Source organism: Schistocerca cancellata, chromosome 11, assembly GCF_023864275.1.
Source record: "Schistocerca cancellata isolate TAMUIC-IGC-003103 chromosome 11, iqSchCanc2.1, whole genome shotgun sequence".
Taxonomy (NCBI): Eukaryota; Metazoa; Arthropoda; class Insecta; order Orthoptera; family Acrididae; genus Schistocerca; species Schistocerca cancellata.
The window spans coordinates 45,716,275-45,744,250 of NC_064636.1; the positions used below are offsets into that span (position 1 = coordinate 45,716,275).

Sequence of the window (27,976 nt, forward strand, 5' to 3'; positions counted from 1 at the left end):
ACCAAGAATTGCTCTCCTGGTTGCTGCTGCTGTTTCATTCCCACTGCTGTGGGATGGGCCCTCTGTAAGCTGTTCATCAATTGTCCTGTTATTTGGTGGCTTAGGAGATGGAGAAGCTTCATGAGGAACTAGTTGCATCCACGAGCGCAGGTTTGGGTATTTAATAGCAGGCTTTGATTTCAAAGAATATCTTTTCACTTTGGTCAAGCAAAAATAGGAATCAGTGTCGCGATCCTCCTGTCTGTGCCACAACATTTGTATGGCATTGATACCCTAGAACCCTGTGGCCACTTATACAAGTTATTTCGACACGTGCAACAACAAAGATGAGGAGCAAAATGCTTAACTTCATCCTCAGCAGTAGCAAAAATACAACTCTTATGCCTTCTTAACTGCAGTAGTAAGATAGTGCCTCTGGCTTTTTACTGTATATTCCCTGCATATGTAAAAAAACATACTGGGGTTATTTACACATTGTTTAGACATTTTGACAGAATTTTCTGACAGAATGTACTTGGTACTTGCCTTTTCCCCACAGCTTCGCACACATACACATTCGACATGTAAATTGAGCACACTTCGCCCTCCACCTCTTCCTCACTCTGTCCACCTCATTCTCCCACCTCTATCTCCTCCTTCCTACTCTCTGTCTTTTCATCTCCTCCCCCTCTCTTTGTCCATTTTCTCCACCCCTCTGCCCATATCCTTTTCTCCCCCTCCCTCTCAACATGTCCTCCTCCCCCATCTCTTTCCATCTGCACCTCTTCTTCATACTTTTTGACCTGCCCAATACCACTCTACACCTTCCACCTGCCTCATGTGTCTCCATCTCTCTCCCTTCTCTGTCTATTTACTCTTCCCCCTCACTCTGTCTGTCCCCTCCTCTATCCCTCTCAACCTGTCCCCACGCACACTCTTCAGCACATGTAGCCCCAGCAGTACAGTTCAGTAAAACAGGCTGATACTACTTAGACAACATGGCTGTCACGCAGAGTAGGCTACACATCAAGGGGATTGAGAATCATTTATTTGCCCCTGATGTACAGATTGCTACACAAAGTAGGTCGATAAAGCAGGGCCGACACTAATCCAACACAAGACACATGTTACGCATGGCAACTTACATGTTGGGGCCTCCAAGACCATTTCTTTTCCCTGACATGTAGGTTGCCTTGCAAAACAGGTTGATTTAGCAGGCCAGTACATGTTTGTCGTGTAACAACCCAAGCATCAGGGGCTGCAAAAAGTCTTTGCACTTATCTCCTCTCATATTGGAGCTAGTGATTAGAACCCCCCCCCCCCCCCCCCCCACAGTGCTGATATTCATGAGGTCTGCTGTTTCTGTTCCAAATTTGGTTAAAATCGATGCATACACAAATTCTGCTTTATATATCACAAACCTCACATGTGTACACCACACAATACAGTAGTAAATCCCTCTACAGTGTAGCACCAATACTCTTTCTTCAAAATCGAGTGAAAACTCATGATATGGCACCGCAGGGCAGAATTATGACTTCTGTTTATGATGGACAAACAAAGAGCTCGGGCAAACAAAGAGCTCAAAATACATGTAGAGAAGAAAGTTTCCCTGTTGCTGAGAATTGAAATGTATTTCAATTATGTTATAGCACATTTACATAACAGATGAAAAATTGGTATCCAGAGGAGACTGTACATGATGGACAAAAACTAAAGTCGGATCTGAATTTAGCATATGAAAATGAGTCATAATAGTGTTGTGCAGTGTTCTGTAACCACACGGCAGTCATCAATCCCGATTAACGGAAACCTCAATGTCTCAGAATTATAAACAGTAGTCATCATAGGTCACATCCTATCAATGTAAAATATCTGCACATTCCGGTGGGTATTTCTCCTTGTTACATGAGGCATAAAACACTTTTCACACAAACAAATGTATTCAGAAGTGGTTTGTGAATGAGGAATGTGATGTGTTCATTTACATACAGAATTTTGTTACAATTATTGCTACCTACCTTGTGCAGTTCCACTGAAATGCTAATCATTTGTGTATCCAAGTGTGTGTTTGTGTGTGTGGGGGGGGGGGGGGGGGGGGGGGTTGGAGGGGGGTACACATCACGCCAATTTGATGTTTGCACAGCAACTCATGCTTTTGCAATTTTAACAGCAGGCCTTGCATTTACACAGTTCATACAGAAAAGCTAGGACTGCATTGAAAATACTTACCAACACAAAGAGCAGAGAATGATAGATGTCATGCGATTTTTCAGACTACTATGGACAAGATGGAGATGATTTGTTTTCCCACACAGTTGCAGGTGGTGATATGCAGATATCTTACCGGGGCTCCACAGACATCAAACAGTGAGCGCAGCAGACCTGCGAATAGTGACAACTGTACATCTTCCTCCATCACAGCACAGGGTAGGTGGAGGGAGAGACATGTGCATGTGCAGACTTCACGAGTCAAGACTTTTTATTCACCATCGATCATTTTACAATGAAATAGGCTTTGCCATAGGAGTATAATACAGGATGTAGTAATACATGCATAATAATAGAATAATCTCAACAAACTATAGTACACATATTAAGCAGCACTGTCTGCAGCCCACAAGTGGCCCATCGGGGCCATCCAACAGCCGTGTCATCCTCAGCTGAGGATACGGATAGGAGGGCGTGTGGTCAGCACACCGCTCTCCCGGTCGTTGTGATGGTTTTCTGTGACTGGAGCTGCTACTGTTCGGTCGAGTAGCTCCTCAATTGGCATCGCGAGGCTGCGTGCACCCCTATATTAAGCAGAGCCATAATGAAATACAGGAAAATTTCTAAGAGCCAGTGTCAGTAACCTGTATTATGCTGTACTAAAATACAGAGTGGTATACACAATGTGCGTAATAATAGGAAAGGGTACACTGGACATTATACAAGACATAATCACAGCACACAATAATACAATAAATTATAGCGAAATTCATTAAATGTTTTTCCTCTTCAGGCGTCTCAAAGGATCTTTTAATATGATCAAATGGGTGATCTGATAGTCAACTGTACCACTAATTTTTTTAAAAAATGAATGAAAATTTGTTGAAAATTTTGAGTGGGTTCATGTTGTGAGAATTTCCAGTTCTTGCTCAGCTGTGCCTTGAAAAACTAAGTTAGAATTAGTCCTGACATTGTGTTCATGAATTTAGCCCCCCACCCCAGCAGCAAATTTCAAAATATTATTTTAATATAGAGCACAAAATACACAATTGTACAAATTTAATTGTGAGTATTCTGAGCTTGAAAAACAATGGCAGTACTCCATATGACCAATTTTACACTTATTTGTGAGACGTTTTTACTATTTTCAAAATATTCTTGATGTGAGGAAAGTGTCTCCATACAATCAGACCAAAATATGCCATCCTATGACAATACAAGCTCACTACATTTCTAAGTTTTAAAACGAGATGTGACACTAAAGGTATTTTTTCACATATGTGATTGATATGTGCCTCCCAGCAGAGTTTGAAGACAAGAAAATTACCTAAAAGTTTTCCCGATTTATTTCCTGCTTCATTTGACGTTTCCTTAAAGAGTTGTTGGGTTTTATCGGAATTAAGCGGCACTTCATTAACTGCAAACAAGTCTCATGCTGTCTCAAGAGTTTCCTTTGGTACCCTATTTGATGTGTACAGGTCGTCTGGGTAGAATAGCTCGCACAAGTCGTATTAAGTTTAGGGGATTAGAGGCAATCAGAAGAATTGTGACAGTGCAAACAAATTAGTGACACACAAATATACACTTTATTGTGCTGTGATACGAGGGTTGGAACTTAAATAGTTCACAACCTATACAAAAGAGATACACGTTTGCACGTGTTACTGTCCAAAATAGTCACCAGCGTTGTGTCAAACCCTTTGCCAGCGATTTGGAAGGCGAAGTATACAGTTAGCAGAGCCTGTTCTGTTGACGGTGCAAATGGAGTGGTTACTGCCTGTTGAATCTCTGGAACGGTTCTGAAGCGAATGCCACGAAGTGGTTCTTTCATGTTCGGAATGAAATCAAAGTCACAAGGACTTAAGTCTGGGGAGTATGGTGGATGGTACAGTCCTTCCCAGTCCCATCGACCGAACAGAGTAGCCACAGCTTGCGCTGTATACCCCCGCGCGCTTTGTCGTGCAAAATGACGGGTGGGTTGCGCAGAAAGTGTCGCCGCTTCTTTCGCACAGCTGGTCGCAGGTGATGCTGCAAAAAACGAAGAGTAATACTGTGCCCTGACGGTCTGCCGTGGAGGAACGTAATGCGTTAGGATATCACCATCACAGTCGTACACGAGAATCACCATAACTTTCACCACACTAGGGCTCTGACGCACTTTCGACTCTCGCGGCGACCCATAATGACGCCATTTGTTGGATTGGCGTTTCAGTTTTGGCTCATACGATGTGGCCCGTGTCTCATCCAGTGTCACGATGCGGTGTAAAGGCCTGGCCAGACAGAATCCGGCCTGCCGCAGCGACGGACGGCGCAGCGGTGGGCCGGACCCGTCAGCGGCCAGGGACGCCACACAGGCGACGGCCGGCCGCAGTGACTCTTGATGCGTCAGCTGTTACACTGTGGAAGGGGCCGAAATCCATTGTTAAGCTTGCTTGCATAGCGCGATTGTCTTGCGTTAGACGATTTGGAATATTCACGCGGGACACGTTATCTTTGTGCGAGTTCTCTATATCTCTCTCTCTTTTTTGAATTGCAGAAATGAGAAGCTTGCACTAGCAATACGAAATGGCACCAAGAAGAGATGTTGGGTGCACGACATTGATAGCATGAAAGAAAGCTTAGGAGAATACCGTTGTCTGTGTATTGATCTAAAGTCTGACGAAGATAGGTTCTTCAAATCTTTTCGTATGTCGCGAAAATGTTTCGAGGAAATGCATCGGCTGATAGAAAAGGTAGCACCGAGAACTGCACAACGAACCAGAGAAAGCCAGTTGATACAAGGCACAGACCAGACGTTTGTTTGAGGTACGTTTTACCGTTTGTGGCCTCTTTGTGCTTGAAATAGAAGTCATATAAATTATTCCATTTCAGTTTTGCTGTATCATATGAAAGATTCGGCGGAAGAAAGTGCTATCGCACAACGTAGTTACGAGTGGAGTGATAAATTTATTTGCAGTGTTTACGAATACAGCAAACGATAGTAACATCTAGTTCCGTATGTCCCGCTAGAGAGAACTTTCTACTTAATAGATTGTTTTCTTTCATTGTATTCATACCACTGTCACTGAATTTAAACATATCTTTGGTCGTTAACTTATCCATTCGATCTATCGGCATAACAGATTTTAATCTTTTCCAGATACTTGACTACAGGCGATAGTCACCAGACCATAGCTTTTACTTTTCGGATAGGATGTTCAACAGTCTCAGATATTGTGAAATAAGTGTGCCAGCCAATATGGACTGTTGTACAGCCCAAGTATTTACATACTTCTACAACAGAGATGTGGAAGAAATCTGAAGGAGGATTTCTAGAACTTTGGGGGTTTCCGAACTGCCTTGGAAGCATAGAAGGAAAGCGTATCAGGTTAGAATGCCCGAAGGATAGTGGATCCCAGTTCTTCTGTTACGAACAGTTCTTTTAGCTAGTTCTCCTGGCGATCGTTGATCCATACTGCGGAGTATGCCTTGGAAGCATAGACGGAAAGGCTATCAGGTCAAAATGCCCGAAGGTTAGTGGATCCCAGTTCTTCTGTTACAAACAGTTCTTTCAGCTAGTTCTCCTGGCGATCGTTCATCCATACTACCGACTTTACAGTAGTTGATATTGGAAGTTATGGACGTCACAGTGACAACACTATTTCTGAGAATTCAGCTTTCTATCAAGAGTATATTTAGGGCAAAAGTATTCTACCTCCAAATCAGGTTCGCGTGTATCATACAAAAAGTTGTATTGTGTCACCTCCTCTATAAGTCTTTCTGTGTCCATGATGCATGCACTACGAGCTGCAAGACAAAAACCGCCTCACGCCGCCGCTTCCAGTGTGACAGCAGAGCGGCTGAGTGCGCCAACAGAGGCAAGCAGCCGCTCCGGCTTGCGGCGAATCTGTAATCTGTGACAACCCGGCGGCGGCCGGTGCGGCAGTCCGGCTGCCGGTGCGTCAGAGCCGCACTCTGTGTGGCCGCCGCCATACAATAACGAGCGATTCAACAGTGCGGCCTGCCGGCTGCGGTTCAAGGCCACAGGCCGGACGGCCAGGCCGCATTCTGTCTGGCCAGGCCTTAAACAGATTCGCCGCAAGCCGGAGCGGCTGCTTGCCTCTGTTGGCGCACTCAGCTGCTCTGCTGTCACACTGGAAGCAGCGGCTTGAGGCGGTTTTTCTCTTGCAGCTCGTAGTGCATGCATCATGGACACAGAAAGACTTATAGACGATGTGAGACAATACAACTTTTTGTATGATACACGCGAACCTGATTTGGAGGTAGAATACTTTTGCCCTAAATATACTCTTGATAGTAAGCTGAATTCTCAGAAATAGTGTTGTCACTGTGACGTCCATAACTTCCAATATCAACTACTGTAAACTCCGTAGTATGGATGAACGATCGCCAGGAGAACTAGCTGAAAGAACTGTTTGTAACAGAAGAACTGGGATCCACTAACCTTCGGGCATTTTGACCTGATAGCCTTTCCGTCTATGCTTCCAAGGCAGTTCGGAAACCCCCATTTCTATAAATCCTCCTCCAGATTTCTTCCACATCTCTGTTGTAGGAATAGTAAAATATTTGGACTGTAGAACAGTCCATATTGCCTGGCACACTTGTTTCAGAATATCTGAGACTGTTGAACGTCCTAACCGAAAAGAAAAAGCTATGCGCTGGTGACTGTCGCCTGTAGTCAAGTATCTGGAAAAGATTAAAATCAATTATGCCGAAGGAACGAATAGATAAGTTAACGACCAAAGATATGTTTGTTTAAATTCAATGACAATGTTATGAATACAATGAAACAAAACAATCTATTAAGTAGAAAGTTCTCTCTAGCGGGACATACGGAACTAGATGTTACTATCGTTTGCTGTATTCGTAAACACTGCAGATTAATTTATCACTCCACCCGTAACTACGTTGTGGGATAGCACTTTCTTCCGCCGAACCTTTCATATGATACAGCAAAACTGAAATGGAATAATTTATATGACTTCTATTTCAAGCACAAAGAGGCCACAAACGGTAGAACTTACCTCAAACAAACGGCTTGTCTGTGCCTTGTATCAATTGGCTTTCTCCAGTTCGCTGTGCACTTCTCGGTGCTACCTTTTTATCAGGCGATGCATTTCCTCGAAACATTCTCGCAACATACGATAAGATTTGAAGAACCTATCTTCGTCAGACTCTAGGTCAATACACAGACGATGGTATTCTCCTAAGCTTTTTCTCTTGCTATCAGTGTCGTGCACCCAACATCTCCTCTTCTTGGTGTCATTTCGTATCGCTAGTGCAAGCTACTCATTTCTGCAATTAACAAAAAAAAAAAAATAAATAAATAAAAAGAACTTGCACAAAGATAACGCTTGAAGATTCCAAATCGTCTAACGCAAGACAATCGCGCTACGCATGCAAGCTTAATAATGGGTTTCGGCCCCTTCCACAGTGTAACTGCAGACGCATCAAGAGTCGCTGCGGCCGGCCGTTGCCTGTGTCTGTGTGGCGTCCCTGGCCGCAGACGGGCCCGGTCCACCGCTGCGCCGTCCGTCGCAGCGGCAGGCCGGATTCTGTCTGGCCAGGCCTTAAGAAAGCCTCTCCTTCGCGCTCATAGCGCTCCAAGTGTGTCTGAGCAGCGTCGTACCGCATCCATACCTGCATTTCCGTCAAGCCGTGCGGGACCCATCGTGATGCAATTTTTCGCATGCCCAGGCGTTTCTTTCTGGATGTGAAGCAAAGTCGTATGCGCTAATCCGGTTTCGTGGGAGAGCTCACCAATCGTGTGGCATCGATCACTGTCCACTAACGCGGCAACAGCACGCACTTCTCCTTCAGAGACGCTGGGACGACCTGCCCGATGCATGCCTGCCACAGTTTGCCGACCTTCGTTGGAGGCTTTTACCCAACGTGCCACTGTTCTGCACGGCAATGCCGATTCCCCGCACGGCTCTTGAAGACCTCGATGACACTGTCGTGCTGTACGACCTCTGGCACATTGAATCGTGATCCAACTCCGTTGTTCCCGTTTCTAAAACACAGTGACACCGTTACGTTAGACCGCTCGCTCACAAGTGACTTTTTTTCCCTCGACTGTCCGCACGCCAGTGACGTGGTACGGGCGAGTCCATTTGCTCGGAGGTAAGTTAGGTATGTCAACAGCGTGTGCTGTCAGCGACAATAGTAGATTGCATAGTGTTCCACAGCAGTGTCGCCACTATTTTATAAGTTCCAACCTACGTACTTAAATTGTACAGCAAAGTGTTATATGAATGAGATTTTCACTCTGCAGCGGAGTGTGCGCTGATATGAAACTTCCCGGCAGATTAAAACTGTGTGCCCGACCGAGACTCGAACACGGGACTTTTGCCTTTCGCGGGCAAGTGCTCTACCAACTGAGCTACCGAAGCACGACTCACGCCCGGTACTCACAGCTTTACTTCTGCCAGTACCTCGTCTCCTACCTTCCAAACTTTACAGAAGCTCTCCTGCGAACCTTGCAGACGTAGCACTCCTGAAAGAAAGGAGGTACTGGCAGAAGTAAAGCTGTGAGTACCGGGCGTGAGTCGTGCTTCGGTATCTCAGATGGTAGAGCACTTGCCCGCGAAAGGCAAAGGTCCCGCGTTCGAGTCTCGGTCGGGCACACAGTTTTAATCTGCCAGGAAGTTTCATATCAGCGCACACTCCGCTGCAGAGCGAAAATCTCATTCTGGAAACATCCCCCAGGCTGTGGCTAAGCCATGTCTCCGCAGTATCCTTTCGCTCTCCAAAATTCCGGGACATGTTCAGATTTGCTTGGACATAAGCAGGATTTGACGGTTTACACACGGAAAAATTTGAAAACGTTAAAAACACATGTTTTGACAGAGCACGGGGAAAACTGTGCGACTGTGAAACTGTTGCATTCATTTGTTGCAGTTTATGTGACAAACTCTTGTGTTTTCATCACTTTTTGGGAGTGATTATCACATCCACAAGAAAACCTAAATCGGGCAAGGTAGAAGAATCTTTTTACCCATTCGCCAAGTGTACAAGTTAGGTGGGTCGACAACATATTCCTGTCATGTGACGCACATGCCGTCACCAGTGTCGTATAGAATATATCAGACGTGTTTTCCTGTGGAGGAATCGGTTGACCTATGACCTCGCGATCAAATGTTTTCGGTTCCCATTGGAGAGGCACGTCTTTTCGTCTCTTAATCGCACGGTTTTGCGGTGCGGTCGCAAAACATAGACACTAAACTTATTACAGTGAACAGAGACGTCAATGAACGAACGGACGATCATAACTTTGCGGAAGTAAAGAAGGTGAAACTTCCCCTTTCAACAATTATTCATGACTGTGCTTAAACTGACATACAATATTTTTTTTGCGCAACGCAATCTGACTTTCAGATATCCCTACAAAGGAATGGCCCTGACTAACATTAACCTGTACCTTTCACAAATCACTTACCTCACAAAAATCTTCGTTACTCAAGCTACAGCGAGCGCCACTACTGCCAGCTAAATAAAAGATTCAAACTACGGAAGGCACTAACTACTGATAGGCATAGTTAGCAAATGAAAGATTTTAATAGAGAACAAACAATGTATTTACCTTAATAGTCATAATATATATAGCAGTTCATGACATCCAGTCTAACAAATTTCAAAACTCCGCCATCTCTCTTCTCACATCCGCCACTGCTGGCGGCTCACGCCCCGGTAGCTGAGTGGTCAGCGTGACAGACTGTCAATCCTAAGGGCCCGGGTTCGATTCCCGGCTGGGTCGGAAATTTTCTCCGCTCAGGGACTTGTCCTAATCATCATCATTTCATCCCCATCGACGCGCAGGTCGCCGAAGTGGCGTCAAATTGAAAGACCTGCACCAGGCGAACGGTCTACCCGACGGGAGGCCCTAGCCACACGACATTTCCATTTCCATACCTCCAACTGCGCAACGCTACGCGCTGTTCACATCCAGCTGCCGCTGCCCAACACTACAATGGCAGACAACAATGCAAACTAGCCACAGACTGCACACAGCACAGCCAGTGATTTTCATACAGAGCGCTACGTAACGTTGCCAATAAGAAAACATAAACAGCCTACTTACAAAGGTAAACTTTTCACTCGAGGGAAGACTTGAACCAAGGACCTCTCGTTCCGCAGCTGCTCACGCTAACCACGGGACCACTGCACTCCTGAGCTCACACTGTCCTTGATGTTGTCTATCTTGCGCATGGACTTCTTAGTTTGTATATTTTGCTTATTTTTTTCATAGTTTTACACAACTTCTTCCTGTTTTCTCGACTGATCTGTGTCCAGTTTTTCAAGGCCTATCCACTGTGCCAACTAAAGTTGAGGGGGGTGCGATGGGGAGGTTCCCTTGATTGGACATACCTTGTATATTGAGACCTACAGCTGTGAAGCGGCAGTAACGTTACACAAAGATGAATGAGGATGCAAAAGCAGATGAAAATCGTAATGTTGGGATGTCTTAGGATGATACCTGTGTTCAGCAATGAATGATGAATGGCTGATGATGGTGACAGTCAACGCTAGCTTTGTAGCAGGGCCGAGGATTTCCCCGTCGACTTCGTATGTGGGGAAGACCAACTTCCTGCCGCGGAGGTGACAGACCAACTCGACCTGCGCTTGCAGCAGCCACGTAACTGGACACACGTTGACGCAGGTTAGTGGGGGCCCCTACCACCCCTCCTCCCTCCCCCCCCCCTTCTCCCTTCCACCTACGGATTGGCTGTCTGCCTCCTTCGCCGTACCCAGTACTCCAGTAGCGTGCCGCACTTCCACGGAGACGCTGGCGTATGACGTCATCCGCCCCGGTCCAGGAGTTCGCGCCGTCTCGCCGACTCCAGCTAAGTCGAGTCAGTATTTTATGGCACATAGTTTTATACTTTCACACGACAGGGAGCTACGGCCCCAATTCCTGGCTCATCATCCGACGATGCTCTGTACCCACCGAAATTGTTTACACAACTCTTACAAGCTTTCTTCCCAACCTTTCGTTCGGTTCCCAACCTTTCTGAGACCATTAACCCTGAATGCAATTTGACATTAGCTAGTACCCCCCCCCCCCCCCACTGCCTCTGCTGTCTATAGCCCCCCCCCCTCCCATATTATGACCAACTTTTGCACCTATCTAAACTATAGAATGAAATACTTCTCCTGGAATACTTTTATGTTATAATGATGAAACTGAATGATATTCACGTTTGTTTGTCTGGCCATCTTCCGCAGCACGTATATAAATACTTGTTTTGCAAATCGAACTGCCTTTTCCTGCTGCTATTTATTTTATTTAATCCATACGCGCTTCGCCTTCTACTGTTTTAAGGCATCACCAGTGCGATCTATGATGATAGAGTTTTGTTAGTTATAGATTATCAAACAGTTCACTTCGCGATTTTTTGTAAAAAACGTAATTACTTAGCCGGCCGGGGTGGCCGAGCGGTTCTAGGCGCTACAGTCTGGAACCGCGAGACTGCTACGGTCGCAGGTTCGAATCCTGCCTCGGGCATGGATGTGTGTGATATCCTTAGGTTAGTTAGGTTTAAGTAGTTCTAAGTTCTAGGGGACTGATGACCTCCGATGTTAAGTCCCATAGTGCTCAGAGCCAATTGAACCATTGTATATTGAGACCTACAGCTGTGAAGTGAAGACTCTTGCAGAGTCTGCCACTCGAGTTTGGTAAACATCTCCGTAACGCTATCACGCTTACCAAATAACCCTGTGACGAAACGCGCCGCTCTTCTTTGGATCTTCTCTATCTCCTCCGACACTATCTACTAGGTCATTTATATATATTGTGAAAAGCAATGGTCCCATAACACTCCCCTATGGCACGCCAGAGGTTACTTATTTCTGACCGAGCGAGGTGGCGCAGTGGTTAGCACACAGGACTGGTATTCGGGAGGACGGCGGTTCAATCCCGCGTCCGGCCATCCTGATTTAGGTTTTCCGTGATTTCCCTAAAATCGCTCCAGGCAAATGCCGGGATGGTTCCTTTGTAAGGGCATCCCAACCTTATTTCTGAATTGTCAGAAATTGGAAGACTTGAGGCTGTTTATGCACTGTGCTGACCATATTAATAGTAATAATAATAATAATAATAATAATAATAAATAATAAGAATCGGCTCTATCCCCCCCTCTCTCTCTCACTCATACGCACACAGACGGTATAAACAGCATAACAGCGTAAAAAGAAGTTAGTAACGAACATATACTTCGTTAGGTTGGCGACACGTAAGTAAACATACCACAGACGATGGAACACGTAGTGGAGTCGCAGTATTTACGCTGTGAAAAGAAGTGTACGACGAAATACTTGTATCGAGTGACAGAAGAACGATAGTCCACCACAAAAAAGGGTGACAAACATGCTGAACAGTGTGTGGATGCAGAAAACACGAAGAGGTGAATATAGAGCAGTGATAAAAGTGGTAGTGCGGCCTCCAGACCAGATGTGAGGAAACGCAAATCAGCAAATCTACATCTACATCTACATTTATACTCCGCAAGCCACCCAACGGTGTGTGGCGGAGGGCACTTTACGTGCCACTGTCATTACCTCCCTTTCCTCTTCCAGTCGCGTATGGTTCGCGGGAAGAACGACTGTCTGAAAGCCTCCGTGCACGCTCTAATCTCTCTAATTTTACATTCGTGATCTCCTCGGGAGGTATAAGTAGGGGGAAGCAATATATTCGATACCTCATCCAGAAACGCACGCTCTCGAAACCTGGCTACACCGCGATGCAGAGCGCCTCTCTTGCAGAGTCTGTCACTCGAGTTTGCTAAACATCTCCGTAACGCTATCACGCTTACCAAATAACCCTGTGACGAAACGCGCCGCTCTTCTTTGGATCTTCTCTATCTCCTCCGTCAACCCGATCTGGTAGGGATCCCACACTGATGAGCAATACTCAAGTATCGAACGAGTGTTTTGTAAGCCACCTCATTTGTTGATGGACTACATTTTCTAAGGACTCTCCCAATGAATCTCAACCTGGTACCTGCCTTACCGACAATTAATTTTATATGATCATTCCACTTCAAATCGTTGCGTACGCATACTCCCATATATTTTACAGAAGTAACTGCTACCAGTGTTTGTTCCGCTATCATATAATCGTACAATAATGGATCCTTCTTTCTATGTATTCGCAATACATTACATTTGTCTATGTTAAGGGTCAGTTGCCACTCCCTGCACCAAGTGCCTATCCGCTGCAGATCTTCCTGCATTTAGCTGCAATTTTCTAATGCTGCAACTTCTCTGTATACTACAGTATCATCCGCGAAAAGCCGCATGGAACTTCCGACACTATCTACTAGGTCATTTATATATATTGTGAAAAGCAATGGTCCCATAACACTCCCCTGTGGCACGCCAAAGGTTACTTTAACGTCTCTAGACGTCGTAAGTAATTACATTTTGTGCAAAAAAGCCAACTGATTGATAATCTATAACTAACAAAACTGTATCATTATAGATCCCACTGGTGATGCCTTAAAACAGTAGAAGGGGAAACGCGTATGGATTAAATAAAATAAATAGCAGCAGGAAAAGGCAGTTTGATTTGCAAAACAAGAATGATATTCAGTTTTTGTGTATGTGTGTGTATGTGTATCTGTGTGTATATCTCTGTGTGTGTGGTGTGTGTGTGTGTGTGTGTGTGTGTGTGTGTGTGTGTGTTAGAATGAATTACGAAGGAACTCGTGGTGCATCGCAAGTGCTACGCTCAACTCCTTCTCAGAAAAGACAGCTAACTAACCACAGTGAGGGCAGACACTTGCTACAAAACACGCTTCCCCTGCATTACTCCTCTCCATTGCGACACTTGCTTCACCGGCTCACTGCAAACCCATTTAAAATCAACCAAGTTATAACGTATACACTATACTTACTGTTCGCGTCCGCCGCTCGTGGTCTCGCGGTAGCGTTCTCGCTTCCCGAGCACGGGTTCGATTCCCGGCGGGGTCAGGGATTTTCACCTGCCTCGAGATGACTGGGTGTTTGTGTTGTCCTCATCATTTCATCATCATCCAGGAAAGTGGCGAAATTGGACTGAGCAAAGGTTGGGCAATTCTACGGGCGCTGATAACCGCGCAGTTGAGCGCCCCACAAACCAAACATCATCAAACGTCTTACTGTTCGTAAATCACTCGATCGCTGCTCCTTATTTCTGACCGAGCGAGGTGGCACAGTGGTTAGCACACTGGACTCGTATTCGGGAGGACGACGGTTCAATCCCGCGTCCGGCCATCCTGATTTAGGTTTTCCGTGATTTCCCTAAAATCGCTCCAGGCAAATGCCGGGATGGTTCCTTTGTAAGGGCACGGCCGACTTCCTTCCCTAATCCGATGAGACCGATGACCTCGCTATTTGGTCTCGTCCCTCAAAACAACGCATCCCAACCTTATTTCTGAATTGTCAGAAATTGGAAGACTTGAGGCTGTTTATGCACTGTGCCTGACCATAGCCACTAATATTAATAATAATAATAATAATAAAATGTGTATAAGGCAGTAGTTGTCCTTTTGTAGTTACTGATATGCCGTGCTGTCAATTAATTCATTTATCTATTTCGAAGCGAGTAATGAAGCAATTCCTGCACTACTGCGGGTACTAACTACAACTTGCAGAAGACCTTTTCTTAATATATTCAGTATTTGTTAACTATATGTCTCACTTTCATCATCAGCGATGTACGGGACAAAGCCCAAAATATGTGTATAGTCGGTGGTCTATGTTAGGAACCTGTAACCTCTATCGCTTTAATGCTATTAATTCAGAAAAAATAATTATTGAAAACTTGTATAATCAATACTACGAGGCGTATTTTCTAAGTAAGTACCGTTTTGAAATTAAAAAAAGACGTCCTAAGATATCTCAATAATTTTATTTTTACATCAAAGCTTGTACCTTAATCTAATTTTCTACATAATTTCCGTCCATCTCAATAATTTTATTTTTACATGAAAGCCTGTACCTTAATCTAATTTTCTACATAATTTCCGTCAATCTCAATAATTTTATTTTTACATGAAAGCCTGTACCTTAATCTAATTTTCTACATAATTTCCGTCAATCTCAATAATTTTATTTTTACATGAAAGCCTGTACCTTAATCTAATTTTCTACATAATTTCCGTCAATCTCAATAATTTTATTTTTACATCAAAGCCTATACCTTAATCTAATTTTCTACATAATTTCCGTCAATCTCAATAATTTTATTTTTACATGAAAGCCTGTACCTTAATCTAATTTTCTACATAATTTCCGTCCATCTCAATAATTTTATTTTTACATGAAAGCCTGTACCTTAATCTAATTTTCTACATAATTTACGTCCATCTCAATAATTTTATTTTTACATGAAAGCCTGTACCTTAATCTAATTTTCTACATAATTTCCGTCAATCTCAATAATTTTATTTTTACATGAAAGCCTGTACCTTAAACTACTTTTCTACATAATTTCTGTCAGTATTCAGGCACTTGTCATAACGCTGTACCAGTTTCTGAATACCCTCCTCACAGAAGTCTGCCGCCTGACTTGTTAACCACTGCATCACCACTGTTTTGACTTCGTCATCGTCTTCGTCATCGTCATTGTCTTCGTCGTCGCCTCGTAATGAGACAATCAATGCCGCAGCTTACTGTAAGACACTGCACCATCTGCGCCGTTCGATTCAAATCAGAAGAAAAGACGTACAAAGTTGAGCAAGGGCACCGTTTTGCTGCAAGACAATGCCCGTCCGCGTGTGGCGAATCAGACCAAAGATCTCACCACATCTTTTCGATGGGAAACTCTGGAGCATCCTCCGTACAGCCCCGACCTTGCGCCCAGTGACTACCACCTGCTCCTTGCACTTGAAGAAACACCTGCGCGGTCAGCGTCTTCGAGACGATGACGAAATCAAAACAGTGGTGATGCAGTGGTTGTTAACAAGTCAGGCGGCAGACTTCTATGAGGAGGGTATTCAGAAACTGGTACAGCGTTATGACACGTGCCTCAACATTGAGCCGGCCAGAGTGGCCGAGCGGTTCTAGGCGCTACAGTCTGCAACCGCGCGACCGCTACGGTCGCAGGTTGGAATCCTGCCTCGGGCATGGATGTGTGTGGTGTCCTTAGGTTAGTTAGGTTTAAGTAGTTCTAAGTTCTAGGGGACTGATGACCTCAGCAGTTAAGTCCCATACTGCTCAGAGCCATTTGAACCAGCCTCAATACTGACGGAAATTATGTAGAAAACTAAATTAAGCTACAGGCATTCATGTGAAAATAAAATTATTGAGATATCTTAGAATGTCTTTTTTTTTAATTTCAGAACGGTACTTACTTAGAAAAAACGCCTCGTAGATGATGATGATGATGATGATGATGATTGGTTCATGGGGCGCTCAACTGCGCGGTTACCTGCGCCCGTACAAATTCCCAACCTTTGCTCAGTCCAATCTCCCCCCTTTCATGAATGATGATGAAATGATGAGGACACCACACGCACTGAGTCATCTGGAGGCAGGTGAAAATCCGTGACCACACCGGGAATCGAACCCCGGACCCCGTGCTCGAGAAGCGAGAACGCGACCGCGATAGCACGAGCTGCGGGCATCAATACTAGAGTCTTGCAAAAATGTGATAATAGCAATGATCTTTTATAAATAATTTTGTTTTGTGAGTGAAACAGAATCCAAATCGTTCAGTTTTTGCCCCTCAGAAAATTTCGTTTTACCCCTTAGGGGGTTAATTACCTCCATGGTGGGAAGCACTGGTGTGGCATTATTCGCAATGACGTCGCTCGCGACATGTACGAAAGAAGCAAAAGGATACTTTCTAGTTTATCTGCTGTGTCAATAGGACATATGAGTACCACAGAATATTCGTGTCGCAGTCGTGATTTTATTTCAATTCGGGATGCATTTCGAGTGCTAACGTCTCATGTTCAGCTGCTTTGACAATCTACATTGATTATTTCTCCAGATTTAGGATAATTCTGGTAATAGTTAGATTTACAACATTATATTACAAAGCGGACACAGTGTGAATATGCCGGCCGTGGTGGCCGAGCGGTTCTAGGCACTACAGTCTGGAACCGCGCGACCGCTACGGTCGCAGGTTCGAATCCTGCCTCGGGCATGGATGTGTGTGATGTCCTTAGGTTAGTTAGATTTAAGTAGTTCTAAGTTCTAGAAGATTGATGACCTCAGAAGTTAAGTCCCATAGTGCTCAGCGCCATTTGAACCATTTGAACAGTGTGAATATAAGTTTACAAAACTAACACAGATCGAAAAGTAACGGCTTCCAATGGTGGATACATGGTTTTGAAGCACACTATGACTAAACATGTTTATGTACATATGTACACCTTTCATTCTGTAAATACAAGTCGAAACAAGCCAAATAATATCGAATGTGAAGATGCTGCACTTCTACAAATACACGGGTGTCATTATTTCAGAGCCGATATAAAGCCATTATACAGGGTGATTCAAAAAGAATACCAGAACTTTAGGAATTTAAAATTCTGCAACGACAAAAGGCAGAGCTAAGCACTATCTGTCGGCGAATTAAGGGAGCTATAAAGTTTCATTTAGTTGTACATTTGTTCGCTTGAGGCGCTGTTGACTAGGCGTCAGCGTCAGTTGATGCTAAGATGGCGACCGCTCAACAGAAAGCTTTTTGTGTTATTGAGTACGGCGGAAGTGAATCGACGACAGTTGTTCAGCGTGTATTTCGAACGAAGTATGGTGTTAAACCTCCTGATAGGTGGTGTTTTAAACGTTGGTATAAACACTTTACAGAGAATGGGTGTTTGTGCAAAGGGAAAAGTTCTGGACGGCCGAGAACGAGTGATGAAAATGTAGCACGCATCCAGCAAGCATTTGTTCGCAGCCCAGGAAAATCGACTCGCAGAGCTAGCAGAGAGCTGCAAATTCAAAAATTAACTGTATGGAGAGTCCTACGAAAAAGGTTAGTTATGAAACCTTATCGTCTGAAATTGGTTCAAGCACTGTCTGCAGCTGATAAGATTAAAAGAATCGATTTCTGTGATTTTATCCTTGCTCAAATGGAAACAGATGAATCTTTCGTTTCAAAGATTGTGTTTAGTGATGAAGCAACTTTCCATACTAACGGGAAAGTCAACTGTCACAATGTCTGTATATGGGGCACTGAGAATCCGCGGGAAACAACTCAGTATGAACGTGACTCGCCTAAGGTGAACGTTTTCTGTGCCATTTCAGCCAATAAAGTTTTTGGTCCCTTTTTCTTCGAAGGTGCTACTGTAACTGGACTACAATATCTGGAGATGTTAGAGAATTGGCTGTTCCCTCAGCTCGAACAAGAAGCACAACAATTCATATTTCAGCAGGATGGAGCGCCACCACATTGGCACTTATCTGTCCGTAACTACCTGAACGTCAACTACCCGAGGCGATGGATCGGCCGCCAGGCAGCCCGTGACAGAGCATTTCATCACTGGCCTCCAAGAAGCCCTGATCTTACCCCCTGCGATTTTTTCTTATGGGGGTATGTTAAGGATATGGTGTTTCGACCACCTCTCCCAGCCACCATTGATGATTTGAAACGAGAAATAACAGCAGCTATCCAAACTGTTACATCTGATATGCTACAGAGAGTGTGGAACGAGTTGGAGTATCGGGTTGATATTGCTCGAGTGTCTGGAGGGGGCCATATTGAACATCTCTGAACTTGTTTTTGAGTGAAAAAAAACTTTTTAAATACTCTTTGTAATGATGTATAACAGAAGGTTATATTGTGTTTCTTTCATTAAATACACATTTTTAAAGTTGTGGTATTCTTTTTGAATCACCCTGTATTATTAGTTATACAGGATATTGTGTACAAAACGGATATTTGTGAATATGTCAAATGTGGATAATGTTAGCAAATGGTTGTACTATAAAATATTTGTTTCTCTAGGAAAGAATAAACTACCAAAAATACTGAAAAAATTATGGCTGCTAAACTCTTGTTATTCAACGTGTTTTCAGAAGATTTTTCTTTGTGTAACATTATTTTCTAATTGTTCTAGTGGATCAGGTTTTTTACCGTGGTATTCTGTGTTACTAAGAACACGCCTATGCTTTTAGACTTAACCACTTTGACAAATTTACAATAGCCAATCATACATACCTTAAGAGACACAGGCTAAATGACATTCACAACAGCCTAAATGTATTCCACACAGAAAGCCATGGTAATAAGCTTGATTTATTAGAGCAATGAAATAATGTTACACAAAGATGTTGAATGAACTAACATAGTAGAAATTGTTTTTTCAGTAATATTAAAAGTTTAATATTTCCTGAAGAAGCAAATACTTAATAGTGTGAGCATTTGCTAACACAATTCACATTTTACCTACTCACAAAGAAATATTCGTTTTGTACATGACATCCTCTATAATTAAAAATACACTGAAGAGCCAAAAAAACTGGTATACCTGCCTAATATCGTGTAGGCACACAGAAGTGCCGCGACACGACTTGGCATGGACCCGACTAATGTCTGAAGCAGTGCTGGAGGGAAGTGACACCAAGGATCCTGCAGCACTGTCCATAAATCCGTAAGAGTAGGAGTGGTGGAGATCTCTTCTGAACAGCACGTTGCAAGGCATCCCAGATACGCTCAGTAATGTTCATGTCTGGGGTGTTTGCTGGCCAACGGAAGGGTTTAAACTCAGACGAGTGTTCCTGGAACCACTCTGTAGAAGTTCTGGACGTGTGGGGTGTCGCGTTGTCCCGCTGGAATTGCCCAAGTCCGTCGGAATGCTCAATGGACACGAATGGATGCAGGTGATCAGACCGGATGCTTACGTACGCGTCACCTGACAGAGTCGTATCTAGACGCATCAGCGGCCGCATATCACACCAACTGCACACGCCCCACACCATTACAGAGCCTCCACCTGCTCGAACAGTCCCCTGCTGACATAGAGGGTCCTTAGATTCATGAGGTTGTCTCCATACCTGTACACGTCCATCCGCTCGATACAATTTGAAACGAGACTCGTGCGACCAGGCAACATGTTTTCTATCATTAACAGTCCAATGTCGATGTTGATGGCTTCAGGCGAGGCATAAAGCTTTGTGTCGTGCAGTCATCGAGGGTACACGAGTGGGCCTTCCGGCCTGAAAGCCCATATCGATTATGTTTAGTTGAACGGTTCGCACTCTGACACTTGTTGACGGCCCAGCACTGAAATCTGCAGCAATTTGCAGAAGGGTTGGACTTCTGTATCGTTGAACGATTCTCTTCAGTCGACGCTAGTCCCGTTCTTGGAGGATCTTTCTCCGGCCGCAGCGATGTCCGAGATTTGATGTTTTACCGGATTCCCGATATTCACGGTAGAGTCGTGAAATGGTCGTACGGGAGAATCCCCAATTCATCGCTACCTCGCAGTTTCAGTGTTCCATCGCTCGTGCGCCGACTATAACACGAAGTTTAGACTCACTTAAATCTTGGTAACCTGCCATTGTAGGAGCAGTCCGCAGCTCGTGGTCGTGCGGTAGCGTTCTCGCTTCCCACGCCCGGGTTCCCGGGTTCGATTCCCGGCGGGGTCAGGGATTTTCTCTGCCTCGTGATGACTGGGTGTTGTGTGACGTCCTTAGGTTAGTCAGGTTTAAGTAGTTCTAAGTTCTAGGGGACTGATGACCATAGATGTTAAGTCCCATAGTGCTCAGAGCCATTTGAACCATTGTAGGAGCAGTAACCGATCTAATATCTGCGCCAGACACTTTTTGTCTTATATAGGCGTTGCCGACCGTAACGCCGTATTCTACCTGTTTACGTATCTCTGTATTTGGATACGCATGCCTATACCAGTTTCTTTGGCGCTTCAGTGTATAAGAGCTTTGTATCTCCAATAACAATACGTGTGTACTTGTAGAAACGCAGCGTCTTTACATTTGAATTTTTTTTACTTGTTTGGCTTGTGCTCACAGAATTGGCTGTAGAATAACGTGTACCTATGATAACGCCGCCCCACACCATCAAACCACGACCTCCATACAGGTCCCTTTCAAGAACATTAAGGGATTGGTATCTGGTTCCTGGTTCACGGCAAATGAAAACCCGGCGACAATCACTGTTCAGACTATACCTGGACTGGTCCGTGAACATAACCTGGGTCCACTGTTCCAATGACCATATACCGTGTTCTTGACACCAGGCTTTACGGGCTCTCCTGTGACCAGGAGTCAGTGGAATGCACCTTGCAGGTCTCCGGGCGAATAAACCGTGTCTGTTCAGTCGTCTGTAGACTGTGTGTCTGGAGACAAGTGTTCCAGTGGCTGCGGTAAGGCCCCCAGCGAGGCTACCTGCAGTACTCCGTGGCCGTCTGCGGGCACTGATGGTGAGATATCGGTCTTCTTGTGGTGTTGTACACTGTGGACGTCCCGTACTGTAGCGCCTGGACACGTTTCCTGTCTGCTGGAATCGTTGCCATAATCTCGAGATCACACTTTGTGGCACACGGAGGGCCCGTGCTACGACCTGCTGTGTTTGACCAGCCTCCACTCTCCCTAGTATTCTACCCCTCATAACGTCATCAATATGTGTTCTCTGAGCCATTTTCAACACACAGTCACCATTAGCACGTCTGCACACTTACTCGCTGCACTGTACTCTGACATGCACCAACACACCTCTGCGTATGTGGACTGCTACCTGGCCGGCCTGAGTGGCCGAGCGGTTCTAGTCACTACAGTCTGGAACCGCGCGACCGCTACGGTCGCAGGTTCGAATCCTGCCTCGGGCATGGATGTGTGTGATGTCCTTAGGTTAGTTAGGTTTAAGTAGTTCTAAGTTCTAGGGGACTGATAACCACAGGAGTTAAGTCACATAGTGCTCAGAGCCATTTGAACCATTTGAACTAAACACAGCCTTCCGGAATGCCTTCACAAAAGAAGACGAAGAAAATATTCCAAAACTCGAATCGAGAACTGCAGCCAACATGAGTAACGTAGAAGTAAATATCCTCGGAGTAGTGAAGCAACTCGAATCACTTAATAAAAGCAAGTCTTCTGGACCAGACTGTACACCAATTAGGTTCCTTTCGGAATATGCTGATGCAAGAGCTCCGTACTTAACAATCATATACAACCGTTCGCTCGACGAAAGATCCGTAACCAAAGACTGGAAAGTTGCACAGGTCACACCAATATTCAAGAAAGGTAGTAGGCGTAATCCACTAAATTACAGTTATCGCTAACGTCGATATGCAGCAGGATTTTGGAACATATTTTGTGTCGAACACCTCGAAGAAATCGGTCTATTGTCACACAGTCAACATGAGTTTAGAAAACATCGTTCCTGTGAATCACAACTAGCTCTTTATTCACATGAAATGTTGAGTACTATTGACAAGGGTTTGCAGATCGATTCCGTATTTCTGGATTTCCGGAAGGCTTTTGACACTGTACCACACAAGCGGCTCGTAGTGAAATTGCGTGCTTGTGGAATGTCGAATCATTTGTGTGACTGGGTATGTGATTTCCTGTCAGAGAGGTCACAGTTCGTAATAATTGACGGGAAGTCATCGAGTAAAACACAGGTGATTTCTGGCGTTCCCCAAGGTAGTGTTATAGGCCATTTGCTATTCCTTATCTATATAAACGATTTGGGAGACAATCTGAGCAGCTGTCTTCGGTTGTTTGCAGATGACGCTGCCGTTTATCGACTAATAAAGTCATCAGATGATCAAAACAGACTGCAAAACGATTTAGAAAAGATATCTGAAAGTTGCGAAAAGTGGCAGTTGACCGTAAATAACGAAAAGTGTGAGGTCATCCACATGAGTGCTAAAAGTTATGCGTTGAACTTCGGTTACACGATAAATCAGTCAAACCTAAAACCGGTAAATTCAACTAAATACCTAGGTATTACAATTACGAACAACTTATTTTGGAAGGTACACACAGAAAATGTTGTGAAGAAGGCTAACCAAAGACTGCGTTTTATTGGCAGGACAGAAAATGTAACAGACCTACTAAGGAGACTGCCTACACTACGCTTGTCCGTCCTCTTTTAGAATACTGCTGCGCGATGTGGGATCCTTACCAGATAGGGCTGACGGAGTACATCGAAAAAGTTCAAAGAAGGGCAGGACGTTTTGTGTTATCCTGAAATATGGGAGAGAGTGTCAAGGAAATGATACAGAGTTTGGGCTGCACATCTTTGAAAGAAAGGCGTTTTTCGTTGCTCTCCCTGACTTCCACCTTTTTCGATCAGTGGCATACAGTCTGGCTGACCCACACTTCCGATCAGATGAACAAGTGCAAAACTGAATAGAATTGCGGATCCCCACGAAAGACGCCCAGTTCTTCCGCCGCGGGATTCGTATGCTGTCCGAAAGATGGGAAAACGTAGTGGCCAGCGGTGGGCAATACTATGAATCATCATTTTTTGGATGTTTTTAACAATAAAGCCCCGAACTTCGAGAAAAAAGCGGCGGAAGCAAAGTTGTAGATCTAGTAGCTACGAATACTGTTGTAACAATTCTTCGATCGTTTGGAGTGAGTCCGTGATATCGTGAGTTGAAAAATAAATTTCATGTTAATGCAGGCAAACTAACTTTTCGGTAGCGACAAAACAAATGTGAATGACATTATCACGTGAAATAACCTTCAGACGCGAAATGCTTTGCGGTGCAAAATGTGCACTAAATTCAATGCACCACAGTTACAACTCTCAAAATTATTTGGACCTGCTTTCAGTGCACATTTAAATGAATCTTTCAAAACAACAATAGACTTATCGTTACCACTGTCCACATTGCTCCTATTACTTTGTCTTCGCAAAAGTTGTCCCTCTCTAGCTCTTCGTTTATCTGTTCGCCCCGTTAGTGTTCTTCTACTACGCATAGCCTAAAACAAATATAGTTTCCGTGTAAATAATAAGGAATGGATGGTGTCTTGAAGGGAGGATATAAGATGAACATCAACAAAAGCAAAACGAGGATAATGGAATGTAGTCGAATTAAGTCGGGTGATGTTGAGGGTATTAGATTAGGAAATGAGACACTTAAAGTAGTAAAGGAGTTTTGCTATTTGGGGAGCAAAATAACTGATGATGGTCGAAATAGAGAGGATATAAAATGTAGAGTGGCAATGGCAAGGAAAGCGTTTCTGAAGAAGAGAAATTTGTTAACATCGAGTATAGATTTAAGTGTTAGGAAGTCATTTCTGAAAGTATTTGTATGGAGTGTAGCCATGTATGGAAGTGAAACATGGACGGTAAATAGTTTGGACAAGAAGAGAATAGAAGCTTTCGAAATGTGGTGCTACAGAAGAATGCTGAAGATTAGATGGGTAGATCACATAACTAATGAGGAAGTATTGAATAGGATTGGGGAGAAGAGAGGTTTGTGGCACAACTTGACCAGAAGAAGGGATAGGTTGGTAGGACATGTTCTGAGGCATCAAGGGATCACCAATTTAGTATTGGAGGGCAGCGTGGAGGGTAAAAATCGTAGGGGGAGACCAAGAGATGAATACACTAAGCAGATTCAGAAGGATGTAGGTTACAGTAGGTACTGGGAGATGAAGAAGCTTGCACATGATAGAGTAGCATGGAGAGCTGCATCAAACCAGTCTCAGGACTGAAGACCACAACAACAACAACAACAACAAGCTATTAGAAATAAAGGAACTGAAAATTATAATGTTCAAATTCTGTGGTTACGCCGCAAAATGAAAAACAAACGTAATTCCTTTTACTATTAAACATTGGTAAGTCAAAAAAAAAGGCGCCAATAAACAACGTTATGTAGGGTCTGTGTTGCCCGCATTAGCTTCGTTGCTATGATGTTTTGGTTCAAATGGTTCAAATGGCTCTGAGCACTATGGGACTTAACTTCTGAGGTCATCAGTCCCCGAGAACTTAGAACTACTTAAACCTAACTAACCTAAGGACATCACACACATCCACGCCCGAGGCAGGATTCGAACCTGCGACCGTAGCGGTCACGCAGCCCCAGACTGCAGCGCCTAGAACCGCTCGGCCACTCAGGCCGGCTATGATATTTTGTTTTCCACTGCTGACAACATCAAAGCTCTGACAGTTGTGGCATCTTAGCAGTCCGGTATGAGTGTACTGCTGCAAATGAACCATCTGCAGCATTTAAACACGAAAGTACCTAGAATGCGATATCACGAAACGTTGTTACTTTCGTGAGTTGTTTCTACCACAGCGCCTGAACCTTACGCAGGTTGGAAGTTGGTAGCGGTGTGAGAGACGAGGAAAACTTCCCTCATGTGTGTGTGTGGCTGTTTCCTTTTACCTCTCTTAACGGCGAAGTACACACATGATTTTCTTTTTGTGCCATCTATTGCAAAGTACCTATCGAATTACATGTTTCATTCGCCTTTTTATATAATTAAAGGTAAAAAAAAACGGTACTTCAGTTTTCGCTGCTCACGTATGATTATTACGATATTATTTTATAAGTCTTTGTAGCTTAACTGTTTACAGTGGTGCCTAATACGTGTGCGTTCTGGGTGTGTACAAATTTTTAAATACAGATAAATATGAGAGTGTGAAATTAATAGCATATGCTGTATAACAGTAATGCTTATCACCATTATTACACAACTTCAGCCACTGTCAATAATAATAATAATAACAGTAATAACAATAAAACCGTTTCAAAAATAAAATACTAAATTTGGAAAGCTTTCATAGCATAAGAAATTAAAAATCGGGAGCAACATGGACAGAAGAAAGGAAGACGCTTCATGGGGAGAAAATGAGGGAATACTGGAAAAATAATAATAAATGAAAAGCACCAGTTTGCTTTTGTTCTACAATATTATTTTTATTGCTAACCGGTTTTCGGCTTACAAGGCCATGAAACTTCCTGGCAGATTAAAACTGTGTGCCCGACCGAGACTCGAACTCGGGACCTTTGCCTTTCGCGGGCAAGCGCTCTACCAACTGAGCTACCGAAGCACGCCTCACGCCCGGTACTCACAGCTTTACTTCTGGCAGTACCTCGTCTCCTACCTTCCAAACGAGGTACTGGCAGAAGTAAAGCTGTGAATACCGAGCGTGCTTGGTAGCTCAGATGGTAGAGCACTTACCCGCGAAAGGCAAAGGTCCCGAGTTCGAGTCTCGGTCGGGCACACAGTTTTAATCTGCCAGGAAGTTTCATATCAGCGCACACTCCGCTGCAGAGTGAAAATCTCATTCTGGTTACAAGGCCATCTTCAGACATTTATTGAGTATTATCACCAAAGAAGTTAAATGTTAGCAGACAACATCGGAAGAGAAGTAACACATCTAGAGTGAAGTAGAAACATACAGTGAGTAACATATTTGCAATGAAATAGTAAAAACTGAACAGTACATAAATAACAATGGAGTTGACAGGAAAACCTATAGCACAAAATAGGAAAACTGGAAAAATAGGAAACAACAACAAAGGAAGAAGAGGAATTGAAGTTGCTAACGTGATCCTAGTTGGGCAAGACGATTGTAAAATAATAATAATAATATGCATAATTTTTCTGAAAAAAGGAAGGCTCAAATGGCTCTGAGCACTATGGGTCTATATTTCGTATGGCTAATAGAATACAGCAGTAATAACACAATCAACGTATAAAAACAATGAATGGTCAATGTTACAGGCAACAAACAATTATTAGATCTAAAAAAGGAAGTAAAACACAAAATACACAAAAATACATAGAAATTATAGTAATAGTATCTAGTAATAGGTTTTCCAGAAGGAGAAGAGTAGACCAGACTCATGGTTGTATGTCCAAGTCCCTCAGCCAGCCAGAAGCATCTCCCTCCAGGAGGTGCAGCGCCTGCACTGTGCCAGGGAATCTCCTCGTAGGGCAGTCCATTGCGATATGATGTAGAGTTTGTGGATTCCCACTGTCGCAGTTGGGTGAGTCAGTCTGTCCCCATTTGTGGTTCCAGTAATTACATCTACCATAGCCTGTTCGGATACGATTTAAAGTTGTCCAAGGTTTTCTGGGAAGACCGAAGCCCTCGGGCCGTACGGTTGGGTCCGAGACTAAGTTAAGGTGATCAGTCCCCCAGAATTTAAAACTACTTAAACCTAAGTAACCTAAGGACATCACATACATCCATGCCCGAGGCAGGATTCGAACCGTGCGACGGTAGCGGTCGTGCGGTTTCAGACTGAAGCGCCTAGAACCGCTCGGCCACACCGGCCTGCCCTGGGGTTATCAAATACGTATGTTTCTGGCCTGTAAGACAATTACGTCACGCCAGCTGCGCATGCGCAGAAGCTCCTTCAAACTTGCACAACTGAAGTTGTGCCCACCACCCTGATGCCAAATTTCACGGAGTCTAGAGGAGTAGCAATGTAGCATAGCCTGGTACAATTACTGCGTGCATTCCTGATTACCGCCTCTACATTACGCTTAACAGCATTCAAAGAAAAATAACCAATGAATCGGCAAGGTGTCAAAAGTTAGACTGTTCATGTGCTCCTGTGGTCCTACACAACAGCCGCCACTGACTGTTTATGCATTGCGCTTCTGAGGCCAAGATGGAACAGCAAAAATTTGGTTACTGGACCAGTTTTTGTCAGTCTGGTTGGCAAGCCTGCTTCGCCATATTGACGACACTGAGCAGAACCGCAAGCTTGTCCGACGTGCATCCAGGCAGTGTTTCGCGGGCCCAAGTGCTGAGATCAAGTATCCTTTCCCTGTTCGTGCTGGGGATATCTGTGTAGGTGAAAAAAAAAAGTGCCATTTCTGCAGGAGTCTCCTGTATACTTCTTGTTGCTGCTTCTAG

The 27,976-nt window shown here is 44.1% G+C and overlaps 1 protein-coding gene and 1 non-coding gene across 3 annotated transcripts in view; one reads left to right on the top strand and one right to left on the bottom strand.

Moving 5' to 3' along the window:
• The first annotated feature begins 10,940 nt into the window (after window positions 1–10,940).
• The window catches only part of LOC126108749 (uncharacterized), a 142,817-nt gene continuing 125,781 nt past the window's right edge, over window positions 10,941–27,976 (top strand). For both annotated transcript variants that reach the window (XR_007523619.1, XM_049914093.1), the window contains exon 1: window positions 10,941–11,042. The gene's annotated coding sequence lies outside the window, so the exon portion shown is untranslated. The remainder of the gene's footprint in view (window positions 11,043–27,976) is intronic.
• On the bottom strand, window positions 26,082–26,156 carry Trnas-cga (transfer RNA serine (anticodon CGA)). The gene has a single exon. It is a non-coding gene; the product is annotated as a tRNA-Ser (tRNA).